Below are 16451 nucleotides of genomic sequence, written 5' to 3'. Positions count from 1 at the left end.
TATGAGATAGAATCTTGCTTTTCTTGGGGGTCTCACAGCTCGTCAGGCGTGTTTTTGATTCCTATCTGATTCACCTGCCTCCTACATTCTGTTTCGTGAGCCTGAAGGCCCACATTGACTGTGTGCTTCCAATTGGATACACGCCAAAGGAGTGTTACAGGTCTTTGCTTAGGGCCAGATTCATCACATTCAACTACTTCAGCCTCTAATTAAGCTTTTGAAGGGAGTGGCAGCTTTCGTTATCTGTTCCTCAGTTAAGAAGCAGTCGTCCTGGTTGTTGGAAGTATTTGCCTCATGTTCTCTGGCCTGATAAAGTAATGATGGTGAAGCTGCTACGACTCCCCCAGATGTGTCGTGCGTAGCAGCAACAGCGGAGCACCTGGAATTGTTATCTCCTTTTTAATATTAGTGCTGCATGTCATGTGAAAAATACACTGAATGTGGAAAGCACACTAAGCCAGCTGTACTTCCTTGTCGGACAAGTGGGTTTCTCCTGCCGGTTGAGTTTTCATAATTGCCTGGAGAATTATCCTGTTTTTGCTTTGAATGAACAAACTGGAGTTTCAAGTCAGGGGGAATTTTCCACATTTGTTCATATGGTAAAATTGGATCTTATGGACAAAATAATGTTCAGAAAGCCTACTGACCAAGTAAGCGTGCCCCGGGTAAAGAGCAACCATGCCGCCCTACTTGATATGGCACTCCCTTGTGATGAACGTCTGAGATTGTCTCTCCAACTTAACACGGTCCCTTGGTGGGAGGAAGTGCTTTGGATGTCGTTGCCCGTCTACCCAGAGGGGCTGCGTGTTGAGACGCACCCCTCCTTCCCCTCCCTCACTGCTTTCCTTTCACACACCATGCGCAGATCTGCCGACGTATATTCATCTCTCCTGAGGCGACAGTCATGACTCTTTTTATTAAAACTGTCGAGCTTCTGAGGACCTTGCGATGAGACAGACATATAATACTGGAGAACCGTGCCGACGTCAGCTCCAAAATGATCCGCGGTCGCTCAGGTGTATGCAGCGTCAAACGTTCATTGACTCTGTCAAAGGAATGTCTAAAGTAAACTGGCAATATTGATCGAGTTGTCTTCATCTGTTACAGCTCTCTGTAAGCACAGATGTTTGAATGAAAATACTGACCAGCGACAGCGGGCGGCCCATAATCAAGCAGGGTTTACCAACCATTCACTTGTGTACAATTTCATCAACAAAACATGCACATAGAATGTTTTTTCCGCTGTGTTGGTTTTGACTTTTTTCAAGTTCAATACACTTGTGGGCAGAAGTCTACATAAGCTCACAATGGGCACGAATGCCACATTGAATTGGTGCTTTTAAGGATTTCTTTCTTTCTTTTTGCACGGTGGAATGGTTCGACATACATCTTGCCAATGTTTTTTTTTTTTTTTTTAAAAACAAGAAGTGTGGAAGATGGTATACTGTAAATGGGAATACATGTGACAGGCCACAGTATGGATAAAACTTGGATAAATGTATTAATACAGTATTCGAACCACAAACTGACACGTGTCACGCATGTTGAACATGAAAGAGAGTTTTAACGTTCTCACGCTGTCAAATTGGTATTTTTCATTTAACGTTTTTACATTCTCCCTATCCAAGTGTTGCACTGAGGTGACTGGTCATTCATTTGAACAAAGTTAAGAGACCTTTTTGCTGGCCGCCACCGCCGTTGGGCACAGGCACGTCGCCGTGCGTGTTCTTCTTCGTACGATAGTGACGACTCACTTTTGGATGCCTGCGTGTTTCACCAGCGATCGACCGGCAGCGTCTGGATGACTAAACATCAGCTTTAATGTGCCGCCGTTGTTTTCGTAATCCTGTCACGACTGTGGAAGTGCTCTCCATACAGACATGCTCACAGGGGCACACCTACAGCTTTCCGTAACGCAGTATGGGTATTACATCAAGTTTAATTCCTCAGTTCTTACTGAGCTTGCCTTGAATCTGATGAGTCACCGCTTTAGCAAGCAAGGTGCACTCTGAGCAATGACTGAAAATGAGCAAGCAACTGCATTGTCACAACAAAGTCATGACATGACAGCGAGAATTTTTCGTGTGTGTATGCGCCGATATGCAGATATTATGTGCGTCAAGCAACACGATCTACTTTTTGGCATACAAATACAGTGGAGCCTCTAATGATGAACAGTATTCCAGTTTGTCCAGGATTGAAGGGAACAAATAATCCAGTGTCTGTTCAAACAGTTGACATCATAAAATCTGTATTAACTGTACAGACAGTGTTTCAAGTAACATTTTAACATTGAGTCACACACATCCAAACGGACCGCATTTAATATCGAAACGACAATAAATTGCTTGACTTTTATGGTAACAGGCATATTTGTCATGAACGGAACAAAGGACAGGACCCAAAATGCACGACTCCAATTCAAATGAGCAGTTTCAAAAAGAGAGATTTAAATAAACGGGCAGGCAATCCGAAAAGGCAACAGCATCCAAAAAACGGGAGGCAAAAAGGCAAGGTCAATAATCAGAACAGGAACTAGGCTTACTATGAGTCGGCGACGTGGAAACAAGGAATGCTGGAATGTGACAACAAGGTACAATGAACTGGCGACCAGAAAGAATGAGACACGAGGTTAAATGCATGGGGTAATCAGGGTAAGCGAGGCACAGGGGGCCGGTGGGAATGGGCTCAGGAGCAGGTGTGTACGAGACAACAACCATGACAATATTAAGTCGTACTGCTGCTGCACCTCACACATCTCACTTTTCAACATTCTTAATCGGCACCTAAATGTGGAAAGACGTTAACCACTGTTACTCGTAAAATTATAATGTTACAATGTTGCCTTTCTTTGATGATAACGGACAACACCTCGACCGATACTTCACTGAATTGATGACTGCTGCCTTTTTGAATCATGCCTGATTTTTTTTCATGGTTATAAAAAATTAATTGGAATGAGTGTGTGTTTGTGTGTGTGTGTGTGTGTGTAGATAGATAATATTCAAGCATTACTGGTCTACTGCACCGCTACTCTTTGCAGTCAGCAGTGGCGCTATTGATTCAGTTTCAACTAGTTTGTGGTTTAAAGATCAGCTATTGGAAGTGGATCAATGCAAACCTGCGGTGGCACAAATATTCTGCTAAAAAATAAACATTGGCATACAAACAAGAGTTGAGAATATTTCGGGGGAAATTCCCTCATCCATTACAAAAATGTGTTTAGAAAAGAACTGACACAATGTATATAATAATCCATTTATTTTTGAATCCTTCATTTTCTACATAGTCCCCATAATCATTGACATGTACTAATTGCACCCCATCCCAATTGCAAAGTTAAACAGCTACCTTAAAAGCAAATTGGGGTTTGGGGTGTTATTATCTTTTGCGAGAAATCACGTTGATAAGGCAATATGATTAGTTTCGAATCCTCACAAAGTTGCTCATCATGACATGAAAAAGTGGCGACAGTTCAATTTCGAATGAAATTGCTAATTGGTGTTAACGATATGCGGTCTGTATTATGCCGAGAGGGCTTTGTAAAGTTTCGCCCACCGCATTTAGCCACACGAAAATTGTTTTTAAGACTGTCAATCCAATCAGATCGGGCAGGTGTAATGAAGTGGAGGAAAGGAAACGGGCATCGTGTTTAAAACGAAGATGGCCTGTGCATTCCTTTGTTGTGACCTTCCAGCCTTCAAGCAGATGTTCAAAATTAGGAGGTTAGTGTCTTGCTGTTTACTTAAAGCGTCCAATGTTGTTGCACTGCCCCCCTCTCTGCCACTGGGTTATTTTCACATTACCCCGCAATGATAAGCAGGTGTGAATGTGAAAAGGAGGGACGCCGAGTGCTCGAAAAGGTCAGGGTTGTTGTTGTCGGTTTGCCTCTGATGTGGTTTCCCAGGAAAAGAGCCTCAGCGCGCTGCATTTTGGCAGAGTGGCAGCTGGCCTTTGCCACTCAGTGCTGATTCCTGGAATATGGAAGCCTGTTAAAGCTGGTTCTGATTTGCGGGCCACCCACACACCAGCACCGTTTGAATGAATGCAGTGCTTTACCCTCGCTCTTTGTTGCCTACCTGCCTGCCACGACTTTAGTTTGATGTGATCATTTACGACTGTCTACGGCTTGACTTCCTTAGTCTTTCCCTCCTCCCCCTTTGGGCTGCCGCAGGTGCGTGTGCAGTCGGCCGAGATCTGTTGGCGAGTCTACAAAGGCCCAGAGACAAAAATGGATCAGGAAATTCTGGTCTCACCTTATTCCTACTCCCTTCCCTCACGTGTTTAAACCCACAAACCAAACCACAGTGAAAGAAAAGGTGCTGAACGGTCATCGCCACACTTTTCTCACTTGGCTGCTGATAAGTAGGACGTTTCCTCCCAGTACTGCTCAATTAGTGCTGTGATTTGATCATTCAGACAGGAGACGGGAAAACCCGATACGGGACTATTTTCTTCATCTCAGCAAACAAACTTGACTCAGGTGACGGTTAATAATCAGGACTGTCGGCATTGTAGTTGACTCCAGTTGAGACATCGTTCTTGAGTCTCCTTTCATGCCATATGAGGTCACCGTCTTTTGTGTCGATTGCTCACACAGCGTCACAGAGCCGTGCAGCTCCCCGTAGTGCTCGCGCCCTCGGGGCCAGAGGAGGAGAGCCAGCAGAGGAAGTGTAAAGGTCTGCTGATGGAGGGATGCTAGATCGGGTTGCGGGACCAGCTCGCTCCCTATTGTAACGATGACTTGATTTGCCTCACTCAATGGATCTTATCACAGGGTCCTGCTTGCGTTGTCCACTGCCAGACCTGCCCAGAGGCACTAACAGCGGAAATCTGAATTCCTTTGTGACATCGAGGAATGCCATTCACGGAGTCGTGACAGTACTTTTTCCTCCGTGGTCACTTTGCTAAAAAATGATTATGTATGGACTTGATTATTGATTCATCTCGTCATGAATGGATTAAATGAAAGCACATTGGCTGCAACTGGTTTCTTCTTAAAGAAGAACAAAATGAAATCAGCTATGGGAACTTGAGCTACATCCATGCAGACTTCCACTATGGCAGTCCTCCAGACAGCATTACTTTACTAAATAAAATCGTGTTATTGAAACAAGAGTTCAGAAAATGGAGAAATTCCAACATCCCATGCATCCATTTTCTATAGCGCTTGTCCTCACTGAGTTCCGTGACGGGTTGCCAGTCAATTGCAGGGCACATAAAAACAAACGGGCATTCACACTTTTAACACTTTAGAGTCTTCAATCAAACGAATGTGTTTTGTTTTTTTTCCAAGTGTGCCCTATGTGTAAATGTGTAGCCAAGTAATTAGTTGATTAATCAATTGTTTAGGTGATCAAGGCAATTTAGTCAAATGCCCATCTTAGTATTTTGATGACATTTGTTGGACAGTGGACTCAAATCCCATTTCTTTGCATGGAATTTTTGTATTTTATCTCTACTCGCACATATTCAAGTGCAATTCTGTGAAAGCGAATTCTGATTGGAATTTTGATTAAAAATAGTTTTGTTTGACTCTAGCTTTGACTATAATTGCCATTTAATGATAGACACACTAAACACAAATAGAACAATGCTTTGTTTTTTCATAGGACCTTTAATTAGGACTTTGCGACAGTTTAGGAAAGCAATACTTAGGATGTGATGTTTGCCACTATTGTGTAAAAAAGGAGAAGACTTGAAAAGTCCTCCAAAACAAAGTATTGCTGTTTATATTTGTGGTCATGCCCCTCTTTCCGTCATGGTGTCTGTGGAAATGTTGGTATCAAAAAGGGTAGGTAATAGGAATATCTTTTTTGGCTTGACATACAGAATGTGTAAGATAAAGAAAAGTCACGAACTCGAGTTACCTTTTTTTTTTTTTTTTTAACTGCAACCTCGTGTTTCTTTGGTGTCCACCCACAGCTGTTAATGTGATGTTTAGCAGTTCTCACACTGCAGGACAACGAGGCAATATCTACCTCTTTTCTTCCTTTCTTTTCCTTCCTCACAACATTTTTTCTTCAATCGAGGCTTTCTCAACCTATTTTTAGTCGGATATGACCGTTACAGTGGCTGTGTCGTCTTTCAGCGATGACTGGAAAATTACCTGACAAACTGGGTATGTGGCACCAAGGGAATGGCGCCAATAAATCTATCACTGAAGACAATGCCACCTCAGAGAAGGCGACATTTTCAGGTCTTTTACGAGGAAAAACTCTGAAATGGAAACTGTGAACAAACCAGATAGCGTTGGTTATAGTCATTATTTCTGGCAACCGCCTTAGCCAAGTCGAAGCTCTGAGGTCAAACAAAATCTTTTGGTAAATTGGTTAACCTCCGATTTGTTTGAGAATATTTCTTTTCCCGTATGACGTAATGGAAATTGATTTAATCTGTTCCAGGGTCAAATTGTCATCATCGTGAAATCTTTAGCCTCCTTCATACTGCTTTTCTGGCAAATTGGCGCATTAGCAGTTGTAGAGCCAGGATTTCTGTGCAACTGGCTGAATCAGCACGTCGCCGTGTCCGAAGTGCACGTTTCGCACGTTCGAATAATGAGATGTGTGGCGACGTTTACGCGTTTGTAGCGGCTGGCAGCCGTTTATTATGGTCACGCAATTAAGTGGCGTTTGATATTGCTTACTGGCGACCGAGTGGTTAGCACATCGGCCATCAAATCTGAGTTACGGCCTTCCTGTTGGAGTTTTCTTCCAAACTCCAAAAACACGCATGGTTGTTTATTGAAATGTACATTTTCCATGTAGGCCTAAGTGTGAATGGCTGTTTGTTTATACAAATCAGCTGGAAATCCATCCGGGGTGTACCCCTCACCCAAAGTTAGCTGAGAAAGGCTTCAGCTCAGCCTTGAACCTAATGAGCATTAGTGGATTAGGACGAATTCCTAACGGTCATAAAAGTGTAAAAGAAGTTAACAATAGTTCATAAAGACAAAACTGTCTGCACCACATCCTTGATAAGTTACATTTCCGGTTCTATGGTGATCATTAGTCTTCATACTCTTGCTCTTTTCCGTCACTGGTATCCTTTTGTGGTGGCATCGCAAAAACAAACAAATATACACCAAATGACAAAGAGAATATTCAGTTCGCATGCTTCATATGATGAAGTACAAAATTACACCAATCCACTCTTAAAACCTCCAGGATGAACTCCACAACTTAGCCAGATGCACAAGTTAAGCAACTTCATCACTCCTCAGTCATGCAGTGCCAACTCTACAACCACTATTGCTCTCAGGCCATAAACAGAATTTCCAAGAGCTTCCAGGTTAGCAGACAGGGCAAAGATAAATGCAAGCCATTCTCTTGCGAGCCTAGTGGCCAAGGAGAGTGGTGTCTACTTACGGTGGTGGCTGGACCGTAAAACCGCAGGCAAACTGCCTTTAGTGAAGAGATGTATCTGAATACTAGAATACACCAGCAAGTGCCAATTTAAAAGCCTGCATGTGATTTGACCTCGCAGCATTGATGACAGACTGACTCTAGACTCTGTTACCCTTCATCCCACAGACGCAGCACAGACAACTGCTGAAGGTTCCTTAAAGTAGGAAGTACTACACCAGAATGTTGCCGCTGTGGTAGAAAGACGCCATGTGTTTTGCAGTCTGAAGGAGATTTCTTCTAAGCTCAATACGCGTAGCCTCTTCTGTAATTATGTGCCAAAAATATTTTAATGAGGAAGAATGTATAAATAATGCCATCTTTGTAAAACCACCTCATTCTCTAGAGACTCGGGGGAGATATTTTGGATGTGTCACCCACTTCGCCCAATGTCTCGGCTGAGACTCGGTCAGTTAACATTTTTGGGTTCGTTCAACTGGATCCAAAGACTAAGTGCTGGTGATCTGTGTACCTCGGCTAACATTCCCCTTACAAATGCTAGACCACCTTGCACAATGTCGCAGTTCTTTACCAGGCTTTATTTTACATCTCTTTAAAAAGTTGAAGCAATTGGTTGCTAAAGCATGACAAGTAAAACATGACAGTATTGTGTACCTTGATAGAAAATGATCAATTTATGTCCTGCTTCCAACTGAATTCTGGAAATGGTAGTATTCAGACACACTCACACAGGGCCAGTTGACACATCGTTGTGTGCTTTGACGAGAATTCACCTTTTTATACTGACAATTGAGCCAACTCACTGGGTTTCTATGAGAAGTCAGAAATGAATCAAGCATAATATTCAAACAATACAACTTTGACAATAATGCAACAAAAATAACAATGTGTTTTATTATTTTTTCAGCTTCTACATGCTGATGTGTACACCATTATTGAAATATCAGCACTCGACACTGTTGCTTGAAACTACCCATTAAAAAAGTCTTCATACTGTTTATCTAAAAGCCCATTCTCAGTGACCTAAAACAGAATTTACAGGTGGACCAAAGGCCAAACCCATTTTAGAAATACCCTGTTTATGTGGGCAAGGCCTTAAACGTTTTACTGTACCCAGCGTAAACTACAGTATGTCTCCGAAACCTTGTGCACTTACAACCCTTTGACAAGAAACAAAAACTGGTTCATGTACACACTTGCTATCACACACCGGAATGACAAGAGTGGCGTTCCAAAGGGCAACAGTGTTTACCTGCCCACTTCAGTGGATTCCACAGCCTGCTGGCTCAGACGCTGAGGTAGAGGCTCCGGTGCCTGCATGTCTGCTGTCTACACCGGAGACATTCTTGGTCTGATATCACTGCTGCATGTTCAACAAAGATTTTGAAAGGCCATATTGAAGCAGCGCTTAACAGTGGGAATTTATTGTGTGTGTGTGTGTGTGTGTGTGTGTGTAAAATTCCCTCTGGTCAGCGGGCCAGACGCCTCGACGTGCTGTGTGTTCAGGGAGACTACATGTGCGGGCTTCTGTATCTATGTGGGGATGTTGTGTGTGTGACTGCATAGGCAGGTGTGCATTTGGATGTGGTCACTTGTTGAATCTGTGTTTCAGGAATTAATCGTGTCTGTGCGCTGTGTCGTTTTTAACATTTTTGCCTATTACGTGTTACATAGTAAATACATTTGCAAGCACATGCCAATTCCTTCCTTCAACAGCCTGTATGGAATTGCTCACCATAGTCGGCCCGTGCATTTCAGATGTTTAACATTTTATTTGTTAGCATTATGAACGAATCAGTGGTAACTCAAATTAGTATTCGAGTCCGCCGAAAACAACAAATGCCGAACACGTATTCTCTGATTCGAATCACAACAAATCAAAGAAGAAAATCCTCCTTCCTTTTTCTGACAAATGCTGCAAAGCTGCCTTGGCACATTTACTTCACTAAAGTCTTAAATTTTCTCCAAAATGGACGGGGCGCCTCATAATGCGGCGCGCCTTACGTGTGCACCAAGTTCCAAAATCTGTAAATGTTGTGTGACTTTAATGAGCGCTCCGCTTGACTGACTGGGAGCAGTTCCTGCCGACACGCTGCTTATATAGAGGAAGGCGGACGCGACTGAGGACAGCATGCGGACGTTAAAGGGGGAAGGGTGCGCGTGACAGAGGACGCTAAAGACACTCCCCCAGTAGGTATATAGTTCCGGTACGTGCATCGGTTTGGCTAAGGCCCCCCGAAAATGGCACCTATGAAGAGACACGCTTACGAAGCACAGTTTAAACTGAAAGCTATCAGTTACGCGGAGGAACCTGGGAATCGAGCAGCTGCGAGAGAATTCAAGCTCAACGAATCCATGGTTTCCAAGTGGAGGAAGCGGGAAAACGAGCTTCGCCAAGTCAAGAAGACGAAGCTGAGTTTCCGCGGAAACAAGGCGAGGTGGCTCGAGCAGTGGATTAATGAGCAAAAGAACAGCCGGGAGAAGCGTCTCTACAGTCACCATTCGACTGAGTGCAATAACTAGGAGCTTTCCATCATTCCGGGAGGCTTGACGAAGGATCTCCAACCGCTGGACATCGGTGTAAACAGGGCGTTCAAAGTGAAGTTGCGAGCGGCTTGGGGGCCATGGATGACAGATGGCGAACACATCTTTACTCAGGCTAGGAGGCAGCGCCCGGCGAGTTACGCCACAATTTGTGAATGGATTGTGGATGCTTGGGCTAACGTGTCTGCTTGCACTGTTGTTCGAGCTTTCGTAAAATCCGGCATCATTTCTGAGGAGCCGCACGGCAACGAGACTGACTCCGACAATGACGAGAGGGAACCTGACGTGTTTGATTGAGAACTTGAAAAGCTGTTCATTTCGGATACAGAAGATGAGGACTTTGATGGATTTGTGGATGAGGATTGACAAAAAGAATAACATAAGTACGTTGTTAAATACTTCAATAAAGTACAACCGAACTCAGTTTTGCTCCCGCTGCCGTTTTAAAAACATTGTTTCAGTGTGCATGGATGCTACCGTATGCTTTAAGCTAGCGTATGTTTTTACCATGCCTGCGCCCAATAATGCGGTGCGCCTTATGTATGTGTTAAATACAGAAATAGACCCCGTAACTGAGACTGTGCCTTTTAATACGGTGCGCCTTATGGTCGTGAAAATACGGTATGTGTATTGTAGTTTCATCGAGATCGCTTACAAAAAAAATAAAATTAAATTAAAAAATAGTTCCGCGGAAGAAGGCGTCCAATAGCCTCGCCCCAAGGAGTTGCAGGGATTTTCATGGTAGTTCCACAACAGAAGCCGAAAAGAAGCCATCGCCGAGTTTGACTGGGACCGCGTCAGAATGAATGGGAGAAAGTTTATTTAACACAGCGTGGCATATAGTCAGGTAGCCCAGGCTAGCTAGCCTTGGCGAGGTAGCCTGCCAGCTAGCTAGAAAGGAAACTTCTGGTCCAAGGCAGCAAAGAGTTATGACACCATCAGGCTCAAAACCTTGGAGAATCCTGGTTAAAGCAAGCCATTTTGAACTAAAAAAGAAAAACCTTTCCTGAGGGAGGTGCGCCATATTGGATTTTTCATTTTTCGGACTATTATTTCGGCATTGTACAAGGACAAACGATTGAATTCTGATTCGTTAGTCATTTGTTACTATCAATACAAATAGCGAATGGGAATTCAGAGGGCAAGTCCAAGCTCTAGTATTTGTAAAAACTGTGGGCTTGGTTGTTCTTGTACACTGTTATTTATCGTATTCCACCAAGGGAAACCCCTGGGAGTACTTTGAGTTCATTGTCTGTCCGCTGCCATTGCATCCGCCGTACAGATTTGTTGTACAGTGAACCCCTGTTGACCTTACCACAATAGGTGAACATCAGCGATATAAAGTGTAGCGTATATTGGTCAAATACAAATGTAATTAATTTAGGAGAGAGGAAAAAGCCGGAAGCGACGCTTGCGTTACTTCCGGTTTATCGTAATTTTTAAGTTTAATTGTTAAAATCAAACTAAAGTCTCGGAAAGGGCACGTCACTTTTTATAAGTATAAAATGACGAGAAACCTTTTTATCAGTCTTGTAATCGGAAGGTTGCTACACTTTATGACATTTTTTGTTCTTGATGACAGAGGTATACTTAAACTCAGAACACACAAAATACAACCAAGAGTGGAATTTTATAGTATATTTAATGACATCTACAAGGAAACACACAGCTACAAATATAAACTACAAAAAGAAGATAACACTAATGTTAAAAGAGAGAGAAAATTCGGCGTACGAAAATGGAAAATCATGTGTGTGGTTGCTGAGCGTGTGAGCGTTTTGTGCGTTGAGAGAAAGCAAAGTTGGGATTTTGTGTGAAGCTAGTAATTTCCCCAAAATTATTAGGCACTGATGTTGTACATCATAGTAAGGATCGCAGTGTCGACTCACGAACGCAGATCACCTGGTCTTTGGGGAGTGGTCTTCCTCCGGACCTCAGGTGGAAACGAAGCAGGTTTGGTTGCAGGAAAAAAATGCACCAAAATAAAAACAAAAAGAAATGGAAACGGAAAGTTGTTGTCCCGTTTGGATGCGCTCGTAACTTTCCTGCCGGTTGAACTGGTGGCGGGCCGAGCTCTGGCCCTCAGATGCGTGCGGGACCGATACGGGATGTCGGTAGTTCCTCGCTGAGGCGCCGCCGATCGATCGTGGCGAGGAAAAGCGATCGAAGCCGCATGGCTGGCTTCTTCGATCAAAAACGGCGCCCGCTTGGTTGCGGCCGGCGTTCGCGCACGTGGTGGTAGTCCATAATGCTTGTTCTCACTCTTACGCTGTTTGTTACTCCTAGCTGAAGTTTACTGTAAAACTGATACATATAAAAAGAGAATTAAACATGTATATTGAAACACAAAATCACTCAACCAAACCATATAATTTCATTTAACAAAAGTATGCTATCTTAATGCTAACATATAATGTGAAATGCCATAGACAGGCTCACAGATAATTGAATTATGTTCACATTTTGTGTAACTACTTAAGATCTTAACATGAACCTAAAATAGAAATTTAGATTTCGTCCCTCATACATTTTGTTTCATGCAAAAGACTGCAGGTTGAAGTAGTGTGTCCATTTAGGTTCTTAGATTCTCTCTTCCCGACTTTTGGAATGAACTGTTGCAAAAAATAAGACGACCGTGTGTGTGTGTGCGTTTGTATGGGAGTTTGAAGCGACTTCAAAGTGGTGTGGCAGCATTTCTCTCAGCCCAGCCTGTTTACATTGCTCAGTGGAGTCTGCATTCCTCTGTCTCATTTTTCCATTGCATTCCATGAGGACTTCCATGCTGTTGGCTACATGCCCAACTCACGGCGACGCTAACCCCTCGACCCCTTCACCCTTCTCTGTATTGAGCATACATACTTCTGCCCAAAGTACAGTACAACTTGAACACTGTCTAGCCATTAAAACTACTCACTATTTTTGTTATGATCATTATATTTGGACAACAAACGTACCTTTAGTTTTACTTAGTTAAGGTTAATTTTTTCCATGACTGTATTTTAAAAAGAGAAAAATCTCACAGCATACTATATATATATATATATATATATATATATATATAGTATGCTGAAAGATTGAAAAAAAACTTTATTGGCCGTCAGATAGTTACAGTGCTGCGCAACAACACACGTGACAAGGCTAAAAATAAACAATTTTTTGGATTCATACGCGACGAAGACGCGGAGTTAAATGTCTTGTGCGCAGCCGATCGATGACGTCATTGATCGGATCGGCGACTTTACGACATGAAAGCCAATCAGCATAAAATGCTAATTATCGGCCGATACCGATAACACCGATCAGATCGGCGTAAAGTCTAATATATCCCCTGAAATAATGATGAGCTTGTCTCAATTTACTCACATTTACTCACAAATGGACTGAGAGTGAAATCCGGTTGAAAGCTGATAATCACAGCAAGCCATGACTTATTCTGTTGTATGAATAGCAACAGGTGGATACACAGGTTAATTGTACATTCTGCCATTTAATGGAAAAGCATATAATGGGTCTCCCTTTTAATATACGCCGCAGGCATAGGTGAATAAAAGTATTTTTGTCATTGAATTTTCGGACAATGTAAGTGAAATTGAATAATTACCCATGACACACCTGATGATCTCTCACAGCAGACTGCACCCTGGTTGGAAATCCCTGTTCTAAGCAGCCAGGGGCCACATCAGAGATGCTGTTTTGCAACTATTTACTGGCAAGTTGCTAAGGCGTTGCTAAGTGTGCGGACAGTGTGGCCACATGAACACTGGAGAAGATCACAAATAATATGGAAAAGCCTTTCATTTATTTGTGTGTTTTGTGTTTACTTTCCCTCAATATCTTTATGACATCAGTGTGGGGGAAAAAAGGAGTCCTTTTCCTGTTGACGTACAGGGTAAAATTAACTTAAGGCCTTTTTTAGTTTGGAATCTTAGAATTTTTTTCAACTTAGAACATTTCTGGGTAAACCACTTCCAAGTGTAAAGTCTGATTTATTCAACTGATTTACACTCCTTTTGTTTATTGCAGATGTCTTCATAATTTACTTAAAAAGTAATGTGTATCATATATTTGCTTAGCATGACATATTTGACAGTGTTTGTACACAGATTGCAAAATATAAACAAGGTACAATGCGGTGAAAAAGTATTGACCCCCCCCCCATCTCAAATACTTTTTTTGCATAGTTTCCCCACTTTAAGGTTTAAGATAATCAAATAAATGTAAATATGTGACAAAGATCCATCCAGTAAACCAAGTAAACAATACAATATTGCTTTTAAATTGTGATATTTATATAATGAAAGCAACCTGGCCCTGTATGAAAAAGTAATCCCTCCTTGCTACATCATGAATTAACTGTGGCGAATCACATTTCTTGAAAGGCTAAGTTTATTTTCACTGACCACACCAAAGCCTGATAACCTCTAGACCTGTCAATCAAGATATCACTGAAATAAAACATGTTTGACACAATGAAGTACGGCCAAAAGATATCAAACAACTGCAACAAAATGCCAAAGTAATTGACATCTATCAGTCTGGAATGGGTTACAAAGCCATTTCTAAAGCTTTAGGACTCCAGCGAGCCACGGTGAGAGCTATTCTCCACAAATTGAGAAAACATAGAACGGAGTTCACAGCATCTAAAGAACTGCAGGCCTCCCTTGCCTCAGTTAGTCACTGCCAGTCCTCCATGTTAACGTGGATATTTGAATTCAAAAGCTGTAAAAGGCAGTGAATGACTCAAGGTCAATGTTTGTGACTAAAATATAAGGAAGAGACTGGGCAAAAAAATGGCATCCCTGGCAGAGTTTCAATGCGAAAACCACTGCTAACGAAAAAGAACATCAAGGCTCGTCTTGCTTTTGCAAATACCATCTGAATGATTCCCAAGACTTGGGACAATAGTCTATGGAATGACAAGACCAAAGTTTAACTTTTTGGAAGGTGTGCGTCTCGTTACATCTGGAGTAAATGAAACAGCATTTCAGAAAAAGAAGATCATACCAACATGGTGGTGGTAGTGTGATGATCTTGGGCTGTTTGGCTCCTTCAGGCCCTGGACTGTTACGGCTGCGTCAAACAATATATTTGGAGCAACAGAAGATGCATGTTTACAGACTTTTATTGAACAAAGGGAGGACGCTGATGTGAAAAGACAACTATAAACAGAAAGTGACGTGACAGAAGGTCGACGTGAAAACCATCTAGCGGACCGGTACTTAAATAAGGACGGTGGACGGGGAGCCACAGGAGGAAAACACTAAAGGAAGCTAGGAGAACAAACTCTAACCGACACAAGGACGTTACCAACGTCAGTTATGTTCAGCAGGACTGAGGCGATGCGAGAAGAAGGCGCAGGGGTGCACTCTCTGGTCGACCGGATAGTACGGCCCCCACTCCAGAATCCGAGGCATCCACCTCTACAATAAATGGAAGTTTTGGATCGGGATGAGTGTGAACAGGAGAACTAGTAAACGAAAGCTCAACAAAAGCCGATTCAGCTTCTGGGGTCCAAATAACAAGGTTTCTTTACTGATGTAAGCCTTGTCAAAGGTTCTGCCTTACAACTGTAATTGAAACGCCGATAGAAATTGGCGAATCTAAGGAACCTTTGCAAGTGCTTCCTTGATGTCGGAGATGGCCAATCGACCACAGCGTGTGTCTTGGCTGCATCGGGTCTTAGTTGGCCCCCCTCCACGATGAAACCCAGAAATTTAACAGAACAGGCATGAAATTCACACTTCTCTGCTTTGGTGTACAGACGGTTCTCAAGAAGTCTCTGCAAGACTAGCCGAACATGCTGCCGGTGTTCTTTGAGATCTCTGGAAAAAATGAGAATGTCATCCAAGTAAACAAAACAGAAGCGCCCAATCATATCGTGCAGTACGTCATTGATCAAGTTTTGGAACACAGCGGGGGCATTCGTAAGACCGAACGGCATCACCAAATATTCCAACTGACCCATGGGAGTATTGAAGGCAGTCTTCCACTCATCACCCTTTCTGCTTCTCACTAAGTGAAAGGCATTACGCGAGTCCAGTTTAGTGAAGATGGTAGCAGAATGCAACGGATTGAATGCAGAGTCCAACAGCGGCAGCGGGTACCCATTCTTGATAGTAATATCATTTAGGCCCAAGCAAACAAAACAGGATATATGACACTGGATGACTTGCTGTGATTGATGGAACCATGAATTCTGCTCTTTACCAGAAAATCCTGAAGGAGAATGTTGGGCCATCAGTTTGTGACATCAAGCTGAAGCGCACTTGTGTTCCGCAGCAGGACAACGGTCCAAAATACACCAAAACCTCTGAATGGATTGATACGAAATGAAGGTTTTGGAGTGCGCTAGTCAAAGTCCAGACTTGAATCCAATTGAAATGCTGTGGCATGACTTTAAAAAGACTTCACGCTCAAAACCCTTCAGTGATGCTGAATGAAAACAATTCTTCAAGGAGGAATAAAAATATCACCACAGAGATGTGAAAGACTCATTTCCAGTTCTAGAAAACGCTTGATTTCAGTTGCTGCTGCTTAGTGTAG

The 16451-nt window shown here is 42.7% G+C and overlaps 1 protein-coding gene and 1 long non-coding RNA gene across 4 annotated transcripts in view; one reads left to right on the top strand and one right to left on the bottom strand.

Moving 5' to 3' along the window:
- The window catches only part of LOC133466845 (E3 ubiquitin-protein ligase RNF43), an 87639-nt gene that overhangs the window by 31142 nt on the left and 40046 nt on the right, over nucleotides 1-16451 (top strand). The gene's annotated exons all lie outside the window — the stretch shown is intronic.
- On the bottom strand, nucleotides 3247-5205 carry LOC133467374 (uncharacterized). Its single transcript, XR_009785208.1, has 2 exons — nucleotides 4080-5205; nucleotides 3247-3974 (listed from the first exon to the last, which is right to left on the bottom strand). It is a non-coding gene; the product is annotated as an uncharacterized LOC133467374 (long non-coding RNA).

This window comes from Phyllopteryx taeniolatus, chromosome 17, assembly GCF_024500385.1.
Source record: "Phyllopteryx taeniolatus isolate TA_2022b chromosome 17, UOR_Ptae_1.2, whole genome shotgun sequence".
NCBI lineage: Eukaryota > Metazoa > Chordata > Actinopteri > Syngnathiformes > Syngnathidae > Phyllopteryx > Phyllopteryx taeniolatus.
The sequence above is the reverse complement of the archived record's forward strand: the minus strand, read 5'-3'. Positions and strand labels throughout refer to the sequence as shown.